General features: G+C 45.6%; 1 long non-coding RNA gene and 1 pseudogene across 1 annotated transcript; one reads left to right on the top strand and one right to left on the bottom strand.

Annotated features, from left to right (window-relative positions):
* The first annotated feature begins 3,019 nt into the window (after nucleotides 1-3,019).
* On the top strand, nucleotides 3,020-3,508 carry LOC129462789 (small ribosomal subunit protein uS10-like; annotated as a pseudogene).
* A 6,420-nt stretch (nucleotides 3,509-9,928) lies between these two features.
* On the bottom strand, nucleotides 9,929-23,655 carry LOC129462791 (uncharacterized). Its single transcript, XR_008650951.2, has 3 exons — nucleotides 23,561-23,655; nucleotides 21,696-21,771; nucleotides 9,929-11,128 (listed from the first exon to the last, which is right to left on the bottom strand). It is a non-coding gene; the product is annotated as an uncharacterized lncRNA (long non-coding RNA).
* Nucleotides 23,656-24,082: the final 427 nt, after the last annotated feature.

The raw sequence follows: 24,082 nt of genomic DNA on the forward strand, positions 1-24,082 counted from the left end.
TTGGGAGGCCAAGGCGGGTGGATCACAAGGTCAAGAGTTCAAGACCAGCTTGGTCAACATGGTGAAACCCCCGTCCCTACTAAAAATACAAAAATGAGCCGGGCATGGTGATGCATGCCTGTAATTCCAGCTACTCGGGAGGCTGAGACAGGAGAATTGCTTGAACCCAGGAGGCAGAGGTTGCAGTGAGCCAAAATTGCGCCAGTGCACTCCAGCCTGGGTGACACAGCAAGACTCCATCTCAAAAAAAAAAAAGGAAAAATTCAAAGGGCTATAGAGTCAGTAAAAAGTTATAGTTGCCCCCACCCGTTCCCCCATTTCCCTTGCCCAAAGACAGTCTGCTGCCATTTTCTTGTGGATCCTTCTAGAAACAATATCATGAACATAGTTATATGTATATAGGCATGCATTCAGTCAGTATCTGAACACCTGCTATGATTCAGATACTGTTCTTCTATAAAACATGTAAAAATCCTTGTTCTAGAGAACCTACATTCTAACAGGAGGCAAGGAGTCAGAGAATAAATGAGGTAAATCAAATATATGACATGTTAGATGTTGACACATGCAATGGAAAAAACTTATACACAGGGTAGGTGAGTTGGGGTGTGGTCCTGAGTACCTTTCCCCTGGGCTGCCTCTCCTCACCCTGAGAAACCTGGGGCCGCACAGCTGGTGCAGCTCTCAATTCTGGTTTCTCATACGCAGGAACCCCACCCTGCCCTGGTGAGTCACCCCTTCACTTGGCTTCCTGATGTTGGAGGGCAGGCCTCTCTCACTGCCTCAAGGCTGTTCATCATCTTCAGCTTATATCCTGGGTCAACGTTGATGACTACTTTGCTGGCTTTAATTAAGTGGTCTATGGGCCAGGAGAATAAGGATCAACATCATCCGGGGACTTGTCAGAAATGCAAATTCTCAGTCCCCACCCCAATACTACTGGATCAGAAACTCTAGGTTGGGGTCCAGCAATCTGCGTGGTTTTTGTTTTAGTTGTTGTTATTGTTTTAGAGACAGGGTCTTGCTATGCCGCCCAGGCTGGAGTGCAGTGGCTATTCACAGGCACAATCATAGCATGCTGTATGTAGCCTCAAACTCCGGGGCTCAAAAGATCCTTCTGCCTCAGCCTCCCAAGTAGCTAGGACTACAGGCGCACCATACTGCACCCAGCTGAGCAAGCTGTGTTTTAAAAAGCCTTCCGGGTAGCTCTGATGCATGATAAAGCTTTGACGAACCTCTGCTCTGCGGAAATGCCTTACTATCTCACATGCCTACCAGCTGTGGTCATAAGCACACATTTTATATAATCGTACCAAGTTTTGAAAGATCTTTTCCAAGTTAAATCCTAGACAGGTGTACAAATTATATGTTAAGAAGTAACAGATAAATCTTACAGCCCAATTATTTGAAAATAAGAATCAAGTCATTTGAGTCTGGGCCTTCAAAATTTGACATCTAAGAATAGTCATAGAAAATTGACTTGGTCCTAAATTCTTATCCCTAAATCCTGTTTTTTTTTAAATTAAAATATATATATATATATTTTTTTGAGTCAGAGTCTCGCTCTGTCACCCAGATTTGGGTGCAATGGCACGATCTCAGCTCACTGCAACCTCTGCCTCCTGGGTTCAAGCAATTCTCCTCGCACCTCAACCTTTTGAGTAGCTGGGATTACAGGCGCCCACCACCATGCTCGGCTAATTTTTGTATTTTTAGTAGAGATGGGGTTTCACCATACTGGCCAGGCTGATCTCGAACTCCTGACCTCATGATCTGCCCGCCTAGGCCTCCCCAAGTGCTGGGATTACAGGTGTGAACCACTGCACCCAGCCCCAAATCCTGTTATTAAAAAGATGACAAAATTTGAGCCTAGGCAACATATCAAGACCCCATCTCTACAAAATTTTTTTAAGAAATAGCCAGGTGGCTGGGCGTGGTGCCTCACTGTGTAATCCCAGTACTTTGGGAGGCAGAGGTGGGTGGATTATGAGGTCAGGAGTTCAAGACCAGCCTGACCAATATACTAAAAATTCAAAAATTAGCTGGGCATGGTGGCACACGCCTGTAGTCCCAGCTGCTTGGGAGGTTGAGGCAGGAGAATCACTTAAACCCAGGAAGTGGAGGTTGCAGTGAGCCGAGATCATGCCACTGCACTCCAGCCTGGGTGACAGAGCAAGACTCCATCTCAAAAAAAAAAAAAAAAAAAAAGAAATAGTAAGGCATGGTGGTGCATGCCTATAGTCTCAGCTACTCAGAAAGCTGAGGCAGGAAAATCACTTGAGCCCAGAGGTTCAAGCCTTCAGTGAGCTACAATTGCCACTGCATTCCATCCTGGGCAACAAAGAGAGTCTCTGTCTCTACTAAAAAAAAAAAAAAAGAAAGAAAAGAAAAAATTTGGAAATAAATGAAATTAAAAGTGCATAAAATATAAGTTATTAAAATACTGCTAAATAGTAATAGATAATTTATCTTCCTCTTTACACTCTGCAGAAGAAACGGTGAATGGTACTTATTAGGCAATGTGTAAAGCACTTGACGTGTGTAATCTTATCACATCAGCACAAATGACATACGATCCAAAGAACATTTTTGGCTCCAACTTACAGATGGGTAAGCAGGCTCAGGGACGATCTTTCCTGATAGACATTTAGCAGCAGAGAGGGCCAGGAATTGGGTTCTGTAATCTCAGTTTGTGCTCATTTTACTGGAAGCCACATGTGTAGATACTGGTATTATCTGAGCCTAATCCCTGGAATCTCTATGGTCAATTGGAGAGAGGCTTAGGGAGGTCAGGGGATAGATAGGTCTTGGCCAGAGTCCACCTCACAGTGGGTCAGGTAGGATCCCAGGCACACCGTGTGGCTATTTTGCCAGCCTTGCTGTCCTTATCCGAGGAATGTGTTCTGTCGTAGTGGGAATGCCCAATTAGAATCCTTGAAAGGGCCACCTACAACCAAGATAATAACCTAAAAACAATTCTGTGGAGGAAGACGCGGTCGTCGGTGCTGAGGATTTCTGGTCCGCACGCTCCTGCTCCTGACTTACCGCTGTTCACTCTCACCGAGGAACAAGTCAGTCAGGAAGCCGCGCAGCAACCATGGCTTTTAAGGATACCGGAAAAACACCAGTGGAGCCAGAGGTGGCAATTCACAGAATTCGAATCACCCTAACAAGCCGCAACGTAAAATCCCTGGAAAAGGTGTGTGCTGACTTGATCAGAGGCGCAAAGGAAAAGACTCTCAAAGTGAAAGGACCAGTTCAAATGCCTACCAAAACTTTGAGAATCACTACAAGAAAAACTCCTTGTGGTGAAGATTCTAAGATGTGAGATCATTTCCAGATGAGAATTCACAAGCGACTCATTGACTTGCACAGTCCTTCTGAGATTGTTAAGCAGATTACTTCCACCAGTATTGAGCCAGGACTTGAGGTGGAAGTCACCATTGCAGATGCTTAAGTCAACTATTTTAATAAATTGATTACCAGTTGTTAAAAAAAAAAAAAAAAATTCTGTGCCTGAGGACATTGCAGAAATTAGTTCCATAAAGATTTGAAAGATGCAGGGCTACTGATTTCCGTAACACCACTATTACCTCACCTATTTGGTCAGTACAAGAGGCAAATGTTGGTGGGGAATGAAGGTGGATTAACACAAACATGTTCATGGGTTTGCTTATCCCGCCCACAGCACTTCCTCCAGCACCATATATTCATAGATTTACAAATGCTTATTCAATTGCAATGATGTCTTACGTACAAATTATTTGTCCATGGGCATGTTTTCATGATAAAAGATGTTAGCTATGGGACACGGCTATGGAGTTCCTGCTTACTACAGGCCACATATCCTAGCAGCAGGCAGCTTCACAGAAGGTAGTGGCAAGACCTGCCGCAGGCTTAATTATGGTGGCAGTGTGCACCCCACATCTATGACTTTACAACGTGTAGTGAACCTTTGGATACCTCTCAGAATTTCCCATCAGGACTTAGGCAGTCATTCCATGAGCTGCTAGAGTATGGACTGCTAATGATTCACAGGTGAAACCTCTTCCAAGAATGTCCTTGGCCCACAGAACAGTCTTACCCAAGGTCATGCACCCTTCCCAGTGTAGGGACACACAGCCTGTTCTAAGGATATGTAATACTTCTGTCCATAATGGCAAGTGATGTTGCCATTGGAAAAATGCTACAATGAAAACAGCATTAGTGGGATGAGAGCACATCCAGGACCCACTGGGCTCCCTGAGCCCAGCCATGTGGTGTAGATGAAGCAGTACAGGTGGGGAAAAGACCACTGCACTGAGGAAAAGAGCTGGCAGAGGCCAGCGTGCTTAAGAACAGCGTCCAGGTCAGGCACAGTGGCTCATGCCTGTAATCACAGCACTTTGGGAGGCCAAGGCAGGCAGATCACGAGGTCAAGAGATCAAGATCATCCTGGGCCACATGGCGAAACCCCATCTCTACTAAAAATACAAAAATTAGCTGGGCACTGTGGCATGTGCCTGTAGTCCCAGCTACTCAGGAGGCCGAGGCAGGAGAATCGCTTGAACCCGGGAGCTGGAGGTCGCAGTGAGCCAAGATCGAGTCCCTGCACTCCAGCCTGGCATCAGAGTGAGACTCCATCTTAAAAAAAAAAAAAAAAAAAAAAGCAGTGTCTGGCAGGCTGTACAGACTGCACTCTGCTCAAGCCAGTTAGCTCTAATGATCCTTTTCAGCTACAAGTGCCAGTGACTGGCTACTCTGTAGAATGGGGTCATCAGGCATCAAAGGAGTCACATAATGGCATTACAAGATGGCCAGACATCCCTTGATCCCAAAGGAACATTTTGTGCCAGCACCTCCAGCTTCATGGAGGCATTGATACACCAAGTCCCTGAGGATGCCTGAAGCTGGTTCACAGATGGAGCCTGCTAAGTTACAGGCTGGTGGATTGTTTTTGGCCCCTGCAGCTGTGCAGCCACAGGGGAAAACAAAAGCTGTTTAAAATTTTGCACACACAAAAAAGGTACTACCCAGTGGACAGAGTTGGGGACAGTGGTGGTTTTCCTGAAAATCCCCTCCAAAATGCTCCTTGCTGCTTTTTCATTGATTTAGAGACGGTGGCCAATGGGCTGGCAGTGCGGGCCTGTGCCTGGAAGCAAGACTAAACGATCAAGTCTCAACCCCTATGGCAGTGAACATTATGGTATCAGACTTTTTTTTTTTTTTCTGAGATGGAGTCTCCCTCTGTTGCCCAGGCTGGAGTGCAGTGGCACGATCTCAGCTCACTGCAGCCTCCATTTCCCAGGTTCAAGTGATTCTCCTGCCTCAGCCTCCCAAGTAACTGGGATTATAGGCTTGTACCACCGTGCCTGGCTAATTTTTTTTTTTTTTTTTTTTGTATTTTTAGTAGACACGAGGTTTTGCCATGCTGACCACGCTGGTCTCGAACTCCTGACCTCAGGTGATCCACCATGCCTAGCTAATTTTTTTTTTTTTTTTTTTTTTTTTTTTGTATTTTTAGTAGAGACGAGATTTTTGCCATGTTGACCAGGCTGGTCTCGAACTCCTGACCTCAAGTGATCCACCACCTCAGCCTCCCGTGCTGAGATTACAGGCATGAGCCACCATACCCAGCCTCAGATTTTATTAATAATATACCACTGCCCTCTTTTTTGTGGACGTGGATGTCCATAAAAATAGCATGAGTGGAATTCAAAACCCGATCAGACTTGTGCCTTCCAGGTAAGGACAACTGAATACACCATCACAGAGGCCACAGCATTCTGTCTACAATGCAGGACTGGGACCCAAAGCAAAGATGAATGACTCCAGCACAGGAAGCTGCCAAAGTCTGGTAAATGGGCCTGTCAGTCAAGGGGCAAAGAAAACTCCAGGGCACATATAAACCCAGGACACCAGATTCTGGCCAGTCCTGGCAAATAGGCTACATAACCTACTAAATGCTCCACTTGGGGATGCAATTAAGCATTGCCTACAGTAGACACCTTTCTGGGTACAGCATGGCAATGTAGGTCCTCACCACAGATAGGAGATAGATGTAACATAAATTTAGGGACTCGCAGATGACCTGTGTTACATACTGAGATTCCCTGAATGTATCTCATCAAATGATGCTGCATTTATAGTCAAGAGTACCCAACACTGGCCAACCACCTCGGACATTGCCAGGACATCTCAGGACCCTCATCACCCACAGGCAATAGATGCCATAAAATGATGGAATGAGGCTGGGTGCCGTGGCTCACACCTGTATCGGGAATACTTTGGGAGGCTGAGGCAGGTGGATCGCTTGAGACCAGCCTGGGCAACATGGTGAAACTCTGTCTCTACATAAAATACGAAAAATTATCCGGGCGTGGTGGTACACCCCTGTGGTTTCAGCTGCTTGGGAGGCTGAGGTGAGAGGATCACCTGGGCCCAGGAGGTTGAGGCTGCAGTAAGCCGTGATTGAACCACTGCACTCCAGCCTGGGTGACAAAATGGGACCCGGTGTCAAAAAAAAAGAGAGAGAGAGAGATGGATACTTGAAGGAGAAGCTAAAAAGGATACGTAGAGAACCAAAGCTCAATTCTCAACAGAGTACACACTTAAAACAGACAATATGGATTCTAAATATTCCAATTCCCCAGAAGGGAACTTCCTTTTTAAATAGAATCTGTGTGAGTTTGAGGAGTCGGGGAGGAGGCCCAGACTGTCTGTAAGAGACCCAAACCAACACAATGTACTCTCCTCATTCCTCCTTTCCCTCCCATGCTTACCCCTGGGGAAACCAAACTACTGGAATTAGCAAGTAGCCAAAAAGTCAGGGGGTGGGAAACTCTAACCTAACGCTTCTTTTTTTTTTTTTTTTTTTTTTTTTGAGACGGAGTCTTGCTCTGTCACCCAGGCTGTAGTGCAGTGGCGCAATCTCAGCTCACTGCAACCTCTGCCTCCTGGGTTCAAGCGATTCTTCTGCCTGAGCCTCCCAAGTAGCTGGGACTACAGGCGCCCGCCACCATGCCTGGCGAATTTTTGTATTTTTAGTAGAGACAGGGTTTCACCATATTGGCCAAGCTGATCACGAACTCTTGACCTCAGGTGATCCACCCCCTTGGCCTCCCAAAGTGCTGGTATTACAGGCATGAGCCACAGCACTCAGGCTTTTTTTTTTTTTTTTGAGATAGGGTCTCGCTCTGTCACCCAGGCTGGAGTGCAGTTGGCACAATCTTGGTTCACTGCAACCTCTGCCTTCCTGGTTCTAGAGATTCTCCTGCCTCAGCCTCCGAGTAGCTGGGACTGTAGCTGGGACTAGAGGCATGTGTCACCACACCTGGCTAATTTTTTGATATTTTTAGTAGAGGCAGGGTTTCACCATGTTAGCCAGGATGGTCTTGATCTCCTGACCTCGTGATCTACGTGCCTCAGCCTCCCAAAATGCTGGGAATGCAGGTATAAGCCACCATGCCTGGCCTAATCTGATGCTTCTTTTACTGTCCAGCTGTGCTTCCTGGATCTGGGCAATTATAGATACTGATGATATTGATCATGAGTATGAAGTGACGACTCCCAAAGTGGTCCCGGCATGGCCCAGTATGTGAGAGAGTGGAAGATGTTCTAGATGGCACAAGTTGCACACACACACATGCACACACACACACACACACAAAGCTGCACTGTTTAGGAATAAACTCAGCCATATGGTATGTATTAGACCGAGTGAGGAATGCAGGGACTAGCTATACCTCTCATGGCCATGAAAACACATCAAAAGCCCAGGATGGTGGTGAAGGAACACCCTAGATCTCTCTTGGCTCTTGCCTGCAGAACACCTGGCTTGGCCTGTCATCTCAGAATCTTTTGGTCACACTGTCCAGGCTATCACCACTGCCCTCAGTCTAACTACTACTCCCATTCTATCAAGAGACTTTAAATCGAGGACCTCTAACTTTAGAAGTGGAGAACTTCTGCCCAAGACATCAGAAAAAAATAATTTTCTGGACACTTAGGTTTCTTCCCTACTTACTCCTATCCTATTGTTGCTGGTATCTCTGGTCCCCTTCCACTACCTAAAAAAAAATAACAAAACTTCCTTGTGTTGCTCAATCTGTCTTACCCCTCCTGACTCTGCTGACCAACCTTTAATAGCTCCTCCTGCCTGGGCTTGATGGCTCATGCCTGTAATTCTAGCACTTTGGGAGGCTAAGCCGGTCGATCACTTGAGGTCAGGGGTTCGAGACCAGCCTGGCCAACATGGTGAAACCCCGCCTCTACCAAAAATATGAAAAATTAATCAGATATGGTGACATGTGCCTGTAATCCCAGCTACTTGGGAGGCTGAGGCAGGAGAATTGCTTGAACTCAGGAGGCGGAGGTTGCAGTGAGCCTAGTTCGTGCCACCGCACTCCTGCCTGGGGGATAGAGCGAGACTTCATCTCAAAAAAAAAAAAAAAAGCTCCTCCTTTGAGTACTTTGGAAGTATTCTTCCAGGAACTATTCCTTCTTTCAGGCTCTTTCTGATACTTAAATTTCCTTTATATTGTTAATCCCAGCCTCCAGTCTCGTGAGAATTGGACCTTGACCTCAAGTCAGCACTGTGCTGCTGCTGTGGTCACCCAAACCCATTAGCAGAATCTAATTCACCCTAAGCAGGATGTAGCATTGAGACTAGGTTGGGCTATGATAGCCAGAGACTTACACTCTTATAAAGTTTTGCCCCAAAAGAATAGCACTTCTTATGGTGGATATCAGGCGTATAATTGCCTACCACACACCCAGTTTGGGCTGTCAAGTGTGAGTGGTAATGAATGATCACATTGCCCTGAGTTTTCTGCCAGCCAGCCAAGTAGGACATCTGAATTAATGACATACCTAACTGGCTTGGCTCTGGATGGGAAGTCTGATTGCAGCCTATCTTTTTCCAAGCAGGCCTAATTGTCCTCCTGGGAGTCATCGTCATGGTTACTCTCATTTACTGTTGCCTAAGAAAAAGGATTTGGTCCAACCCTCTACCAGTACATCTAAGGTAAGTGATGGAGAATTTCCAGGCCAGGCATGGTGGCTCACACATGTAATACCAGCACTTTGGGAGGCCCGAGTGGGCAAATCGCTTGAGCTCAGGAGTTTGAAACCAGCCCGAGCAACAAGGTGAAACTCCACCTCTACCAAAAATTCAAAAATTACCAGATGTGGTGGTGCACACCTGTGGTCCCAGCTACTTGGGAGGCTGAGGAGGGAGGATCACTTAAACCTGAGAGGCAGAGGTTGCAGTGAGCCAAGATTGTGCCACTGCACTCCAGCCTGGGCAACACAGTGAGACCTCTCAAAAAAAAAAAAAAAAAGAATTCCCAGGCTCAGTGCAGTGGCTCACGCCTGTAATCGCAGCACTTTGGGAGGCCGAGGCGGGTGGATCACTTGAGGTCAGCAGTTCAAGGCCAGCCTGGCCAATATAGTGAAACACTGTCTCTACTAAAAATACAAAAAATAGCCAGGTGTGCTACCACATGCCTGTGGTCACAGCTACTCAGGAAGCTGAGGCATGAGAATTGCTTTAACCCGGAGGCAGAGGTTGCAGTGGGCCAAGATTGTGCCACTGCACTCCAGCCTTGGGCAACACAGTGAGACACCATCTCAAAAAAAAAAAAAAAAAAAAGAATATCCAGAAGAATTATCAGCAGGGTATGTGGAAGGTCCAGGGTGGTGGTGTGGAGTGCCAACTCCACAGTGCCCTGGTGACCCTGCATGTCTCCACTTCGGCCATGTAGACAAGGCTCAACCACAGTCTGACTCCCCTTGTGCAAGAACACCCGAGGCTCCTGAAACATGGTGAGATTGTAACCGCCCAGTGGGCTCACTTTGCCCGCTGCCTAGACAGAGCCCATTTTTCAAGACAGGGGAATTACATGGAGAAAAAGTAATTCATGCAGAGCCAGCTGAGCAGGAGACCAGAGTTTTATTATTACTCAAATAATCAGTCTCCCTGAAAACTCAGGGATCAGGAGAGAGATTCAAGATGGCCGAATAGAAACAGCACCAGTCTGCAGCTCCCAGCGAGATCAACGCAGAAGGTGGGTGATTTCTGCATTTCCAACTGAGGTACCCAGTTCATCTCACTGGGGCTGGTTGGACAGTGGGTGCAGCCCACAGACAGTGAGCCGAAGCAGGGTAGGGTGTCACCTCACCTGGGAAGCGCAAGGGGTCGGGGAATTTTCCCCCGACCCAAGGGAAGCTGTGAGGGTCTCAGCTTGAGGAACTTGGGCACATATACTGCACTTGTCCCATGGTCTTCAAAACCTGCAAACCAGGAGATTCCCTCTGGTGACTACCCCACCAGCGCCCTGGGTTTCAAGCACAAAACTGGGTGGCCAACTGGGCAGACACTGAACTAGCTGCAGGAGCTTTTATTTTATTTTATTTTCCATATCCCAGTGGTGCCTGGAAAACCAGCAAGACAGAACTGTTCACTCCCCTGGAAAGGGGGGCTGAAGCCAGGGAGCCAAGTGGTCTGGCTCAGCGGTTCCCACCCCCACGGAGCCCAGGAAACTTAAGATCCACTGGCTTGAAATTCTCACTTCCAGCACAGCAGCAATCTGAGATCCACCTGGGACGGTGGAGCTTGGTAGAGGGAGGGGCGTCCGCCATTGCTGAGGCTTGAGTAGGCAGTTTTACCACCACAGTGTAAGCAAAGCTGCTGGGAAGTTCAAACTGGGTGGAGCCCACTGCAGCTCAGCAAGGCTGCTGTGTTCAGACTGCGAGATTGCTCCTCCCTGGACAGGGCATCTCTGTAAAAAAGGCAGCAGCCCAGTCAGAGGCTTATAGCAGACTTAAACATCCCTGCCTGATGGCTCTGAAGAGAGTAGCAGACCTCCCAACACAGCGTTCCAGCCTGCTAAGGGTCAGACTGCCTCCTCGAGTGGATCCCTGACCCCTGTGTATACCGACTGGGAGACACCTCCCAGTCGGGGCTGACAGACACCTCATACAGAAGAGCTCTGGCTGGCATCTGACAGGTGCCCTGCTGGATCGAAGCTTCCAGAGGAAAGAACAGGCAGCAATCTTTGCTGCTCTGCAGCCTCCACTGGTGACACCCAGGCAAACAGGGTCAGGAAGGGACCTCCAGCAAACACCAGCAGACTGGCAGCAGAGGGGCCTGTTAGAAGAAAAAGAAACAAACAGAAAGGATTAGCACGTCTACTCAAAGACCCCATCCAAAGATTACCAACATCAAAGACCAAAGACAGATAAATCCACAAAGATGGGGAAAAACCAGTGGAAAAAGCCTGAAAAATCCAAAAACCAGAACACCTCTCCTCCTCCAAAAGATCACAACTCCTCGCCAGCAAGGGAACAAAACTGGACAGAGAATGAGTTTGATGAACTGACAGAAGTAGGCTTCAGAAGGGGGGTAATAACAAACAACTCTGAGCTAAAGGAACATGTTCTAACCCAATGCAAGGAAGCTAAGAACCTTGAAAAAAGGTTAGTCGAATTGCTAACTAGAATAACCAATGTAGAGAAGAACATAAATGACCTGATGGAGCTGAAAAACACAGCATGAGAACTTCGTGAAGAATACACAAGTATCAATAGCCAAATCAATCAAACGGAAGAAAGGATATCAGTGATTGAAGATCAACTTAATGAAATAAAGAGAGAAGACAAGATTAGAGAAGAAAGAATAAAAAGGAATGAACAAAGCCTCCAAGAAATATGGGGCTAGGTGAAAAGACCAAATCTACGTTTGATTGATGTACCTGAAAGTGACAGGGAGAATGAAACCAAGTTAGAAAACACTTTGCAGGATGTTATCCAGGAGAACTTCCCCAATCTAGCAAGACAGGCCAACATTCAAATTCAGGAAATACAAAGAACACCACAGAGATACTCCTCAAGAAGAGCAACCCCAAGACATATAATCGTCAGATTCACCAAGGTTGAAATGAAGGAAAAAATATTAAGGGCAGCCAGAGAGAAAGGTCGGGTTACCCACAAAGGGAAGCCCATGAGACTAACAGCAGATCTCTCAGCAGAAACCCTACAAGCCAGAAGAGAGTGGGGGCCAACATTCAACATTCTTAAAGAAAAGAATTTTCAGCCCAGAATTTCATATCCAGCCAAACTAAGCTTCATAAGCGAAGGAGAAATAAAATCCTTTACAGACAAGCAAATACTGAGGGATTTTGTCACCACCAGACCTGCCTTACAAGAGCTCCTGAAAGAAGCACTAAACATGGAAAGGAACAATCGGTACCAGCCACTGCAAAAACATATCAAGTGTAAACAACATTGACACTATGAAGAAACTGCATTAACTAATGGGCAAAACAACTAGCTAGCATCATAATGACAGGATCAAATTCACACATAACAATATTAACCTTGGGTTGGGCATGGTGGCTCATGCCTGTAATCCCAGCACTTTGGGAGGCCAAGGCGGGCGGACCACGAGGTCAGGAGTTCGAGACCCCTGACCAACATAGTGAAACCCTGTCTCTACTAAAAATAAAAAAATTAGCTGGGCCTGGTGGCAGGTGCCTGTAATACTCGGGAGGCTGAGGCAGGAGAATTGCTTGAACCCAGGGGGCGGAGGTTGCAGTGAACCGAGATGGTGCCATTGCACTCCAGCCTGGGCAACAGAGCGAGACTCCATCTCAAAAAAAAAAAAAAAAACCACAATATTAACCTTAAATGTAAATGGGCTAAATGCCCCAGTTAGAAGACACAGACTGGCAAATTGGGTGAAGAGTCAAGAACCATGAGTGTGCTGTATTCAGGAGACCCATCTCACATGCAAAGACACACATAGGCTCAAAATAAAAGGATGGAGGAATATTTACCAAGCAAACGGAAAGCAAAAAAAAAGCAGGAGTTGCAATTCTAATCTCTGATAAAGCAGACTTTAAACAACAAAGATCAAAAGAGACAAAGAAAGGCATTATGTAATGGTAAAGGGAACAATGCAGCAAGAAGAGCTAACTGTCCTAAATATATAGGCATTCAATACAGGAGCACCTAGATTCATAAAGCAGTTCTTAGAGACTTACAAAGAGACTTAGACTCCCACACAATAACAGTGGGAGACTTTAACACCCCAGTGTTAATATTAGATCAATGAGACAGAAAATTAAGAAGGATATTCAGGACTTGAACTCAGCTCTGGACCAAGCGGACCTAATAGACCTCTACAGAACTCTCCACCCCAAATCAACAGAATATATATTCTTCTCAGCACCTCATCACACTTATTCTAAAACCGACCACATAATTGGAAGTAAAATACTCCTCAGCAAATGCAAAAGACCAGAAATCATAACAAACAGTCTCTCAGACCACAATGCAATCAAATTAGAACTCAGGATTAAGAAACTCACTCAAAACTGCACAACTACTGAACAACTTGCTCCTGAATGACTACTGGGTACATAATGAAATGAAGGCAGCAATAAAGATGTTCTTTGAAACCAATGAGAATGAAGACACAATGTACCAGAATCTCTGGGACACATTTAAAGCAGTGTTTAGAGGGAAATTTATAGCACTAAATGCCCACAAAAGAAAGCAGGAAAGATCTAAAATTGACACCCTAACACCAAAATTAAAAGAACTAGAGAAGCAACAGCAAACACATTCAAAAGCTAGCAGAAGACATGAAATAACTAAGATCAGAGCAGAACTGCAGGAGATAGAGACACAAAAAAACCCTTCAAGAAATCAATGAATCCAGGAGCCGGTTTTTTGAAAAAATCAACAAAATAGATAGACTGCTAGCCAGACTAATAAAGAAGAAAAGAGAGAAGAATCAAGTAGTCATAATAAAAAATGATATAGGGGATATCACCACTGATCCTACAGAAGTACAAACTACTATCAGAGAATACTATAAACACCTCTATGCAAATAAACTAGAAAATCTAGAAGAAATGGATAAATTCCTGGACACATACACCCTCCCAAGTCTCAGCCAGGAAGAAGTCGAATCTCTGAATAGACCAGTAACAAGTTCTGAAATTGAGGCAGTAATTAATAGCCTACCAACCAAAAAAAGTCCAGGACCAGATGGATTCACAGCCGAATTCTACCAGAGATACAACGAGGAGCTGATACCATGACTTCTGAAACTATCCCAAACAATAGAAAAGAGGGAATCCTCCCTAACTCATTTTATGAGGCCAGCATCATCCTGATACCAAAACCTGGCAGAGACACAACAAAAAAAATTTCAGGCCAATATCCCTGATGAATATCAATGCAAAAATCCTCATAAAATACTGGCAAACTGAATCCAGCAGCACATCAAAAAGTTTATCCACCACGAGCAAATTGGCTTCATCCCTGGGATGCAACCCTGGTTCAACATATGCAAATCAATAAACGTAATCCATCATATAAACAGAACCAATGACAAAAACCACATGATTATCTCAATAGATGCAGAAAAGGCCTTCAATAAAATTCAACACCCCTTCATGCTAAAAACTCTAATAAACTAGGTATCAATGGAACATATCTCAAAATAATAAGAGCTATTTATGACAAACCCACAGCAAATATCATATTGAATGGGCAAAAACTGGAAGTATTCCTTCGAAAACTGGCACAAGACAAGGATGCCCTCTGTCACCACTCCTATTCAACATAGTATTGGAAGTTCTGGCCAGGGCAATCAGGCAAGAGAAAGCAATAAAGCATATTCAAATAAGAAGAGAGGAAGTCAAATTGTCACTGTTTGCAGATGACATGATTGTATAGTTAGAAAACCCCATCGTCTCAGCCCAAAATCTCCTTAAGCTGATAAGCAACTTCAGCAAAGTCTCAGGATACAAAATCAATGTGCAAAAATCACAAGCATTCCTATAAACCAATAACAGACAAACAGAGCCAAATCATGAGCGAACTCCCATTCACAATTGCTACTAAGAGAATAAAATGCCTAGGAATCCAACTTACAAGGAATGTGAAGGACCTCCTCAAGGAGAACTACAAACCACTGCTCAAGGAAAAAAGAGGACAAAAACAAATGGGAAAACATTCCATGCTCATGGATAGGAAGAATCAATATCGTGAAAATGGCCATACTGCCCAAAGTAATTTATAGATTCAGTGCTGTCCCCATCAAGCTACCACTGACTTTCTTCACAGAATTGGGAAAAACTACTTTAAACTTCATATAGAACCAAAAAAGAGCCCGCATAGCCAAGACAATCCCGGGCAAGAAGAACAAAACTGGAAGCATCCTACTACCTGACTTCAAACTATACTACAAGGCGACAGTAACCAAAACAGCATGGTACTGGTACCAAAACAGAGATATAGACAATGGAACAGAATGGAGGCCTCAGAAATAACACCACACAGCTACAACCATCTGATCTTTGACAAACCTGACACACACAAGCAATAGGAAAAATATTTCCTATTTAATAAATGGTGTTGGGAGAACTGGCTAGCCATATGCAGAAAACTGAAACTGGACCCCTTCCTTATACTTTTTACAAAAATCAACTCAAGAGGGATCAAAGACTTAAATGTAAGACCTAGGACAATAAAAATCCTAGAAGAAAACCTGAGCAATACCATTCAGGACATAAGCATGGGCAAAGACTTCATGTCTAAAACACCAAAAGCAATGGCAACAAAAGGCAAAATTGACAAATGTGATCTAATTAAACCAAAGAGCTTCTGCACAGCAAAAGAAACTATCATCAGAGTGAACAGGCAACCTACAGAATGGGAGAAAATTTTTGCAATCTATCCATCTGACAAAGGGCTAATATCCAGAATCTGCAAAAAACGTAAACAAATTTACAAGAAGAAAGCAAACGACCCCATCAAAAAATGGGCAAAGGATATGAACAGACACTTCTCAAAAGAAGACATTTATGCAGGCAACAGACATATGAAAAAATGCTCATCATCACTGGTCATTAGAGAAATTCAAATCAAAACCACAGTGAGATACCATCTCATGCCAGTTAGAATGGCGATCATTGAAAAGTCAGGAAACAACAGATGCTGGAGAGGTTGTGGAAAAATAACACTTTTACACTGTTGGTGGGAGTGTAAATTAGTTCAACCATTGTGGAAAACAGTGTGGTGATTCCTCAAAGATCTAGAACTGGAAATACCATTTGACCCAGCAATCCCATTACTGGGCATATACCCAAAGGATTATAAATCATTCTATGATAAAGACATATGCACGCGTATGTTTATTGCGGCACTATTCACAATAGCAAAGACTTGGAACCAACCCAAATGTCTATCAATGATAGACTGGATTAAGAAAATGTGGCACATATACACCATGGAATACTATGCAGCTGTATAAAAGGATGAGTTCATGTCCTTTGTAGGGACAGGGATGAAGCTGGAAACCATCATTCTCAGCAGACTATCACAAGGTCAGAAAACCAAACACCACATGTTCTCACTCATAAGTGGAAGTTGAACAATGTGAACATATGGACACAGGGAGGGGAACATCACACACTGGGGCCTTTCGGGGGTTCGGGGGCTAGAGGAGGGATAACATTGGGAGAAATACCTAATGTAAGTGACGGGTTGATGGGTGCAGCAAACCACCAGGGCACGTGTATACCTACGTAACAAAACTGCACGATCTGCACATGTATCCCAGAACTTAAAGTATAATTAAACAAACAAACAAAGAAAGAAAAGAAAACTCAGGGATCAGGGTTTTTAAGAATAATTTGGTGGGTAGGGGTCCAGTGAGTCGGGAGCACTGATTGGTTGGCTTGAGGATGAATTCATAGGGAGTCGAAGCTATCCTCTTATGCTGTCAGTTCCTGAGTGAGTGCCACAAAACTGGTTGGCAGGTCCAGGTGGGGCCAACCACTTGTCAGAAATGGAAAAACCTGAAAAGACATCTCAAAAGGCCAATCTCATGTTCACAATAGTGATGTTATCTTCAAGAGTAATCGGGGAAGTTGCAAATCTCATGACCTTCTGCGTAACGGCTGGTAATATTTAGAGTTCCAGCCCCTCTCATCCTAACTTGGTGGCTGGTGGCCTTTCATTCGTTTTACGAGAACAGATTCTCTTTTGGGAAGGGCTGTTATTTAAACTATAAACTAAATTCCTTCCCAAGGCTAGTTTGGCCTATGCCCAGGAATGGATAAGGACAGTTTAGAGGTTAGAAGCAAGATGGAGTCAGTTAGGTCTGATCTATTTCACTGTCATAATTTCCCATAATTTTGGCAAAGGCGGTTTCAAGATGGGCAGTCTTCTTCAGAACTCTCCCAAGCCAGTTTATCACCTGCTTCTCTGGTTCTGGTAAGCATGAGACTCCATGCCTTGCCCTCCTCTGAGTACAGCTGCAGACTAGAAAACACTTGGCTGGGCCAGGCACGGCGGCTCATGCCTGTAATCCCAGCACTTTGGGAGGCTAAGGTGGGCAGATCACTAGGGGTCAGGAGTTTGAGACTAGCCTGGCCAACATGGGGAAAACTCTGTCTCTACTAAAAATACAAAAAAAAAAAAAAAAACAGCTGGGCATGGTGGCACGTGCCTGTAATCACAGCTACTCAGGAGGCTGAGGCAGTGAGATGAGATCACACCACTGCACTCCAGCCTGGGCAACAGAGCAAGACTCTGTCAAAGAAAGAGGAAGGGAAGGGAAGGCAAGAGAAGGCGAGGGGAGGGGAGGGGAGGCAAGAAAGGGGAGGTTAGGGGAGGGGAGGCGAGGGGAGGGGAGGGGAGGGAGAAGAAGGGAAGGGGAGGCCAGGGAAGGGGAGGCGAGGGGAGGGGAGGAGAGGGAGAAGGAGGGAAGGGAAGGGAAGGGAAAGGAAGGGAAGGGAAGGGAGGGGAGGGGAGAGAAGAAGAGGGGAGGGGAGAGAAGGGGAGGGAAAGGAAGGAGGGAGGGAGGGGAGGAAGGAAGGCAGGAAGGAAGGAAGGAAGGAAGGAAGGAAGGAAGGAAGGAAGGAAGGAAGGAAGGCAGGCAGGCTGGCTTGGCTGTAGCTTAGGAAGGAAGGGGAAAACGCTTGGCTGTAGCCTAGAATTAGCACCCACACTCGAGGAGAGGCGATGATACAAGGCATGTATATGAGGGAGTGGGAATTGGGGGACCACCTAGAATTATGCCTTCCCATCCCTGAGAGCATGCACATAGCTACCAGCTATAAAGCTGCTTGGCTGCAGTGTGGTATGGGCTTCACCTGGCACTCACGTTGCTGCCATTTGGCCCCTTTTGTTTCGGTGTTGCCCTGTGCAAGGGCCACAGGGACCTGGCACCTCTGTCTACTTGCGCTTTCACCATCTGTATAAGTAATATAAACTGCCTGATCTAAAAAATGGCTCCTTGTTGCTTTCCTGACCATGCATGTCAGCCAGGCCTTGCCTTGTGCTTGATACATAGCAGCTGTGGCTCCCTCAGTCTGCTGCTTAGGGGCTGCTGCTTGGCCACCTGACAGGAAGATACTCGGTCTACTAAGGGAGGAAAGAATGATATACTGAAGGAACCACAGGACGTGGCCAAATGTCCAGTAGGTGCTGGGGAGACACACACGGGGCTGGCTCTCCTCATGCTGCATCAAGTGGGACAAAGTTGGATAAAGGGAAGTCTACTGATGCGAGAACGCTGCTGTGGGGTATGGGATTCACACCCCAGCAAGGAGGTGAAGATAGTACTAACACTCCACTCAGCAGTCTCATGGAAGCTTGGAAAAAGCAATATCCCCCAAGAAAGTAGAACTGCCAGAACTGCCGTGCAATAGTGGATACAGGAATGAGATGGCTCAGAGAAGTGGGCATGCTGGAGTGGATATGCTACTGAGGATAGAAAACCCACCAGGTCACCGCAGTCCACAAGAGAGCCGCGGGCACCTTCTGTTTATCCAAGTGAGGAGGAATGTGCTGATGAATGGGGCTACCAGCATCAGCAAGAAGCTTGGTGGTGACTGTGGGCTGATAGTGGGAGATGCTGTTACAGAGCTATGTTGCCAATACTAATAAGGAAGAGTCCTGAAATAATAGAGGCCAAGTGACAACACTTCACTGCCAGAAGAAAGCTGGGTGAGATTGCTGTAATACATGGCAGGAACAGATGTAATGTATGACAGGCAGGGGAGTCTGTTCCCATAGAGAATTATAGAGATGGGCCAGGCGCCATGGCTTACGCCTGTAATCCCAGCACTCTGGGAGGCCTAGGTGGGTGGATCACCTGAGGTCTGGAGTTCAAGACCAGCCTGGCCAACATGGTGAAAGACCCCAGTCTCTACTAAAAATACAAAAAATTAGCCAGGCGTGGTGGTGGGTGCCTGTAATCCCTACTACTCAGGAGGCTGAGGCAGGAGAATCGCTTGAACCCAGGAGGCAGAGGTTGCAATGAGCCGAGATAGTGCCATTGCACTCCAGCCTGGGTAACAGAATGAGATTCTGTCTCAAAAAAAAAAAAAAGAGAGAGAGAGTATTATAGAGATGATAATAGGACATAGTTTTCCTAAGGGCAAGATACAGCTTAATTTATGCAATCAGAGGGAATCAGAAAAGATGATAAAGGCTCAAGACACATCTCAATAAAAAATTATGATCCTTTGATCAGTTTCTAGACCTGAGCCAGTACCCCTTGACTGAATGTGATGCCAGCCCACGTAAGGGAGGATCCTACAACATCATGGCGAATGTATGTGGTAATCATTCCCTCCAATCCTTCTCCAGAAAGACCTGAGGACGTTGTACTCAGGTAAATGTATACTGGGGAAAGGGAATAATCAGACATTTCAGGAACTATTGGACACAGGATCCAAGTTAACATTGAAAATCAGAGACTCAAATATCATCATTAAAGGGGCCAGGTAATACATGGGGTACCAGGCCAGGCCAAGCTCCTGCTGGGTGTAACACAAGCTTCCAAGAGTCCTTTCCTGATGGAATCCACAGGATGCATGTAATTCCTCCAACAACAGGTTATGACAACACATGTGAAACATTGTCTACCAGGGAGGCTCATTAGAGACGCAGTGTGTAAGGTTTTAATGTGGGGAAGGTACTTACATTGGCGTCCACTGTCTGGCATGTACCAAAATTCTAGACTCTCAGAAGGAAAAGAGGTGTTCAGCATAAGCTGAACAGTTTAGATACAGTGAGACACTCTGATTAGAGAATGATGGAAATCCAACTGACTAGATGCCAGCCAAGGACCAACCTTGCAAGCCGACTTTTCCGAGAATAGCAGGCTCAGGCCTGCTGTGTTAACTTTTTTCTACATAGGCTGTTCACTTGGAATTATATATTCAACAAAAATATATTTCAAGAATGACAGTAAAATAAAGACATTTTCAGGCTAACGATATAGAACGTTTGCTCCAAAAAGAACTGCCATAAATTCTGAAGGATGTGCTTATGCAGAAGAGTAATCCAGGAAGATCAGAGATGCAGGAAAGAACAAAGAACACTGATGGTACAGTACACTGTAAGAATGTCTTCTGGGCCCAAAAGAGCAAGAGAAACACAGCATGTAAGGGGGAGAGGATGTGAGGTTAATGTAATCAAATATCCTTACATAGTTGAAGGACAGTAGAGCTATTACTTGATTTTATACATGTTAATTATGAATGTCAAAATATGTAGAGTTAATTACTAGGCCAGGCGTGGTGGCTCACGCCTGTAATCTCAGCACTTTGGGAGGCCGAGGCGGGCGGATCACCTGAGGTTAGGAGTTCGAGACCAGCCTGGTCAACATGGCGAAACTGTATCTCTACTAAAAATACAAAATCTCCTTGTCCCCCTTTTGCCTAACTTGGTCCTTCCAGGTCCCTGACCAACTAGCTGAGCCATTTGCCACAGCTCAGGAGTCCATACTCATACCTACTTCAGGCCGCTTCTCCTGTGCAAAGTGGATGGCCAAATACACTATTCAGCTCTGATTGCTGGGAAGATTTCCCCTCATGACTACTTTGAGGGCCACCTTGAGTAGGGCTGTAGTATGATAGCAGTCTGTTTCAGTGGGTAGCAGTCTATTTCAGCTCACACCAACAAGGCTCAAGATTGTTCTTCCATCAGTTGATCATACACACCTACCTGAGGCTATGGACATCAGCTGAGTGAATGGCTTCAATGCAACCGAGGTGGATGACCTGGGGATCTGAGCCATGTGTCCATTTAACTTACTTATGTTCTCAACCTGCTCCCGAATGACCATTTCTATCATACTTGAAAGGCAGCTCCAGGTGCAAAGTCACTTGATGCCCCATGGTCAATTTCAAAATCTCTTTTAGGGCCCAATGGTATGACAAGAATTGCTTTTCCAATGAATGGCAAATAATTGTCTGTTACAGAAGGCATAGTCTTGCTCCAGATCTCTAGGGGTCTGTGCTGCAATTCTCCCAGTGGACTTTCCAGAAACCCCACATGGCATCTTGATCTACTATGCCTACACTAGCATCACTGGGCCCATTGGCATAAAAGGCAAAGAGCAGGGCAGTTTGCCCCACACCATGGATCTGCTGCAGGGTCTCATTGTTTGGGTATTATTTGAACTAGGAAATAAATGAGTAAATGCTATATTGCCAGTGTGGTATATGATGCCTCAAAATGCCTCTTTCTTAGCAATGGGGGGTGCTTAAGGCACAGCAACTTGTTTCAGACCAGTGGACCCCTACAAATGTCACCAATATGGCAAAGCCTCTGAATTTTAGGGGAAGGGAGTCTTGTCTCCCACCAACTGGCATCTGGTCATTCAGGTCATTCAGAGTACTTACCATATTTTGTTCAACCAAGTCCAGCTGGCATTATGTTCTGTAGAATGTCAAGATGTTCAGGTCCCTGTGGATCATACTGTGATAGAGAAAAGAGTTACCGTAGCACTGTGGCAAGATGGTAAATCTATTCTGCTGCCTTTCCTACACATGAACAAAATAACTTTGAGTCTCTTTACTGATGAGGAATGAAAAGAATGCATTTATCAGATCAATAGCTGCATGCCAAGTGCCACAGGCTGTATCGATCTGTTCAGGTAAAGATCCAGCCTAGCAGCTACAATTTCGGCTATCACTTGGTTAAGTTGATGGAAGTCCACAGTCATCCACCACAATCCGTATGGTTTTTTATACATATGAGCCAAATGGCAATATGATAGGAACCATCCTCCCTGTATCTTTAGTCTTTGATGGAGGTGCTGATCTCTACGATTCTCCAGATGTGTATTATTTTTTATTTATCATCTTGATACTCGATGCTTGTACCTTCCTAACATAATTGGTGAGAGAACAAATATGCAAGTTCTGCTACCTGCTAAGTATATCCACCCCAATTAAGAGACCTGGAAATAACTTCAAGAGGGAACTATGGGTCCACTGGGCAAACATGTGACAAACATGAGGCAGGACTCCGCTTATTACCTTGCCTCCTGTGCCCACTCTAAGCAGGGATCTATAGTGGCATTTCAGATCCTCTGGTACCGATTTCATGAGCCTGGTATTCCATGGCCCTTGAGAAATCTAGGTACTTCCCTTTCTATAGTGGACAGTTACCCTAGAACATGGCTCGGTCCCTTTAACAAAGAGCTAGAGGAATACTTGCTGCATGTATTTGCAGTGGCATTGTCGGGTTCCTCCTCAGGGGGAACTGGGCTGCCCTTCTGTCAACAAGGTCTGAGCTTGAGAACTGACATGTGATTTTTTTTTTTTTTTTTTTTTTTTTTTGAGATGGAGTCTTGCTCTGTCGCCCAGGCTGGAGTGCAATAGCATGATCTCGGGTCACTGCAACCTCTGCCTCCTGGGTTCAAGTGATTCTCCTGCCTCAGCCTCCTGAGTAGCTGAGATTACAGGTGCCCACCACCACGCCCGGCTAATTTTTGTATTTTAGTAGAGACGGGGTTTCACCATATTGGCCAGGCTAGTCTTGAACTCCTGACCTCACGTGATCCACCTGCCTTGGCCTCCCAAAGTGCTGGGATTACAGGTGTGAGCCATGGTGCCTGGCCAGACTTGTGATTTTCATTGTGGAGGATGACATAGGGCTCTGCTCCCCAGATCTTCATTTTTCCTGGTTATACAGTCAAATAATACTCTAGGCAATATCCCCCATGGGATGGTGTTCTCCCCAGGGGACTGTGTGGACCATTGGCCATTGCCACAGGTATCTGTGTATCACGGCACCCTGACTGCCAGTCCAGGCTTGCTGCCCATTCCATTAATTTGTACTCACTTTTTCTCTGATGGTTAAGTGCCTCCACCTGCCTCTGCTATTTCAGAATCCTGTCACTCCCATTAACCCTAGGGAGCCCAGTTCAATGGCATCGTATCTCACTGTCACTCCTAGCCTATGGAGACTCCACCAGTGAGTTTCCCATTGATACCAGAAGCTCCCTCACTAGTGCACTCTACACTACATCTGGGGTGAAGGGCCATGATGTCTGCAACACATTCTCAAATTGTTCAGGGAAAAAAAAAATGTTAAGAACAGAGAGAGGCCGGGCTCAGTGACTTCCACCGGTAATCCCAGCACTTTGGGAGGCTGAGGTGGGAGGATTCCTTGAGCCCAGGAATTTGAGAACAGCCTGGGAAACATAGCAAGACCCCTATCAAAAAAAAAAAAAAAATTAGCTGGGCATAGTGGTGTATACCTGTGGTCCCAGCTACGTGGGAGGCTGAGGCAGGAAGATCACTTGAGCCCAGGAGGTCGAGGCTGCATGATCACACCACTGCTATTGCCACCCTGAAAAATAGCAAGATGCTGTCTCCAAAAATAAAAGAACAGAGAGAGAGAAAAGCAATGAAGCAAATAAGGCAAAATGTCCACAAGAGGAAAATCTGAATAAAGGAGATTATATATATAAAAGTTTGATTTTTTCTTTTTTCTTTTTTTTTGGCTGGGCATGGTAGCTCATGCCTGTAATCCCAGCACTTTGGGAGACAGAGTTGGGCAGATCACGAAGTCAGGAGTTCGAGACCAGCATGACCAACATGGTGAAACCCTGTCTCTAATAAATATACAAAAATTAGCAGGGCGTGGTGGTGCACACCTGTAATCCCAGCTACTTGGGAGGCTGAGGCAGGAGAATCACTTGTACCTGAGAGGCGGAGGTTGCAGTGAGCCGAGATTGCGCCATTGCATTCCAGCCTGGGCAACACAGTGAGACTCTGTC

The sequence above is a fragment of the Symphalangus syndactylus genome, chromosome 14, assembly GCF_028878055.3.
Source record: "Symphalangus syndactylus isolate Jambi chromosome 14, NHGRI_mSymSyn1-v2.1_pri, whole genome shotgun sequence".
In the NCBI taxonomy this organism is placed as follows: Eukaryota; Metazoa; Chordata; class Mammalia; order Primates; family Hylobatidae; genus Symphalangus; species Symphalangus syndactylus.